This window comes from Scylla paramamosain, chromosome 21 (assembly GCF_035594125.1).
Source record: "Scylla paramamosain isolate STU-SP2022 chromosome 21, ASM3559412v1, whole genome shotgun sequence".
Classification (NCBI taxonomy): domain Eukaryota; kingdom Metazoa; phylum Arthropoda; class Malacostraca; order Decapoda; family Portunidae; genus Scylla; species Scylla paramamosain.
In genome coordinates this window covers 8,813,267-8,816,717 of record NC_087171.1, presented here as the reverse complement: position 1 = coordinate 8,816,717, position 3,451 = coordinate 8,813,267, and positions in this window count along the sequence as shown.

The following is a 3,451-nucleotide window of genomic DNA, read 5'->3' as shown; positions in this document are numbered from 1 at the left end:
TCCTTTTATGGCCCTCCACGGCGCCTCGCACGTAAACGGACATTCCCTCCAGTCCTCCCTTAGCCCTCCTCCCTCCATCGCCCTCTCTCCCTTTGGCCCGAGTCGTGTGTCGCCCCCAGTTACGTGCATAAAACAGGAAATGGCTCTGCATCCCATTCGGTTTTACTCGGTTTTATCCCTGCAAGACTTCCTGTGAAGTGCTCAAGCCAGGGGGTCGTTTTGCCCCTCCTCGGTAATCGTAGGGTCCGGGCCAGAAGTAACATGTCACTCATATTTCCACTGTGTTTAGTATTTTATTTATTTATTTATTTATTTTTTTATTTTATAGTCTTCTGATAAGCCGAGAATCTATCAGCTGCCAAGTTTTGTCCGGAGACTGTCAGTAGATCAAAGGCCTTGATATTGAGGAAGGACGCAAGACAATGGGTGTGAATATGGTACGTAACTGGACTACTGACCATGGCCGTATATGTATGTAGCTCTCGCACATACATATAAACTGTCAGCAAGTCAAGGGAGCTCAGATTCTGGATGTGAGTAAATGCCGCACATTACAAAACTAAGGACTATAACTTCATCTGGCAGAGCAATCTACCTGTCTTAGCAAAGACACTCATTTCTGCACCAATCCTGCGCCGTATTCATGGCCATGACGTCAGGTGATGACATCATTGGTGTCAAAGTTTGGGCGGAGGTCACTGCCGGGGACGCCCTTCCCGATAAGGTCATCCACTCCCTTCTTTTCCGCTCGGCATAAACACCTGCTCTTGGTATACGTAGGTAGGTAGGTTGGAAAGTGGAGAAGGGAACGAACATGGACACCTGGTGAAGAGAAAGATAACTTGGGAGTGAGGGACAGTGAAACTAATGTGGGGTTATAAGGAGATTGGTGTCCATTGTTTGGCAAAGGAAATGTTTTGGTTTGCTCACTCACTCGTCTCAGTATGTAAGGGAGTCTCAGTATGTAAGGGAGTAATGAACGTCTCCCCCAGTGTATGACACTCGAAATTCGGCCATCTGTAAGTCTCTCTCTCTCTCTCTCTCTCTCTCTCTCTCTCTCTCTCTCTCTCTCACAGCTTGGGGACAAATTCTTCAAACATTACCTTCTACGGTAAATTCCCACTCAGAATTCTCTCTCTCTCCCTCTCTCTCTCTCTCTCTCTCTCTCTCTCTCTCTCTCTCTCTCTCTCTCTCTCTCTCTCTCTCTCTCTACAGCTTGGGGACAAATTCTTCAAACATTACTTTCTACGGTAAATTCCCACTCAGAATTCTCTCTCTCTCTCTCTCTCTCTCTCTCTCTCTCTCTCTCTCTCTCTCTCTCTCTCTCTCTCTCTCTCTCATTGTATCTCATCATCACGTTGCACCATGATAGAGGTAGCACCACTTTTTATTTTGTTTACTGTTTTCTTCTATTGCCCACGGGCGCTACTCCACTGCCAGCAACATTCAGACCGAGGCCACGTCAGCACCACCACCGCCGCCACAACACAACCACGTGGACACAGGACACCACCCCGGGACTCACCCTCCTTACCCCAATAAAATATCACACGCATCATACCTCATACTTTACCTTCTAATTCCTCTCTTTTTATTTCATATTTACGGCGAGTGTCAGGTAATGGGTACTCGAGACATTCCACGGTACCTTTCACAGCAGCCAACAGCACCTGACACTTTAACCTCACCTGGAATTTTGATGCAGATGGGCTTTGTGTACCTGGTAGAGAGGAGGCGAGAAGAGCGGTCAGGTGTGCTGAGACGAGGGGGAGGTGGAGGGAGGAATGAGGTGTGGGATTAGAGAGGGAGGAAGAGGAAGAGGAGAGGGAGGAGGAGGAGGAGGAGGAGGAGGAGGAGGAGGAAGAAGAGGAGAAGAGGATAGGTCAGGATGATGGACCTTCTTGCGTGTTTGTCCTCCCACTACGGAACCGTCAAGGGATGTTATTTTCTTTGTTTTTGTTGTTGTTGACTTTTAAGATTAGATTCCATGGTGTGTGTGTGTGTGTGTGTGTGTGTGTGTGTGTGTGTGTTACATTAATATAATAATTGCTATACAAGCTTATCGTTTAGCATCAAAATTATTGCCTAACGGTGTATATTTAGTGTCTATTAATTTCTCCCTCTCTCTCCAGATCCTCTTCTTGTTTGCACATTTTTGCATTCAGTGGCCTGAAATCTCTGGAGGGGTCACGTCGAGCCTTGTTAATCCTGCTGGCGGCTTTGACTTACCCTCGTTTACTGCTGCTGCCTCTGACACGCTCCTCCCGTCCAGAAAGGAGTGTCGTGGACCCAGGCGGAGGAAGAGCAAGAAAAACATAATGTTTAAGCATGTTGTCGGTTGGGATTAGGACTCACGGAGGTTTTTCATATTTCTTGTAAACCTGCCGAGTTATGCTCCCACCACCACCACCATCACGATCGCCATCACCACCACAAACATCAACGATACTACTTCGCAATTAACCATCGCCTACATCACCACTTTCCACCAATACTACCATCATTACAGTCAATAGCACCAGTACTGTCAGTCTCCACCCTGACATAACTATCGTACACATAAACATTCGTCACCACCACCATTACCACTGCCCCCACTTCCAGCGTTTGGTCCCTGAAGGAGCGAGCCACACAGGGAGTCGCTAAGCCGTGTTCTGCTCCCTTCTCACCGACTTTACACTTTTCTGATCCTTTGTGGCACCCGGACTTAGACCCGACCTCATCTATCCGCCTTAGAGCGTGGGACTGAAAAAGGGGAGAAATCAACGTGGCTTATTATGTTTGGTATTGGTGTAAATTATTACTCTTATAAAGCGTTATACAGCGACATGTTTCTCTTAGGGTATTGCCTGTTTAATTTCTATAATTTTTTGCTTATCATTAATATTTTTTATGAATTTTTAATGTTTCGTGAATATCCTATATCATTAACTTCTTATATATATATATATATATATATATATATATATATATATATATATATATATATATATATATATATATATATATATATATATATATATATATATATATATATATATATATATATATATACACACACACACACACCGCAGCCCCGCTCACATTTTAATATCATATAGCAAGAAGTTCGTATACTATTCACTACAGAATACCACAACAACAACAACAACAACAACAACAACAACAACAACAACAACAACAACAACAACAACAACAACAACAACGACGACGACGACGACGACGACAACAACAACAACAATAATATCAAGAAAAGTTTTTGATTTTTTTTTTTTCGATAACCTCATTTCTCATTTCCATTAACTTCATATATGTCCACAAAATCCTCAATAGAACACATCCTTGGGAGAACCATACGCATCCTATTAATTTTTAATAACAAGTAATGGCAGCAATAACCACACTGACCAAACAATACGAGACCACTGGCATAGCATACGAAATCAGACCA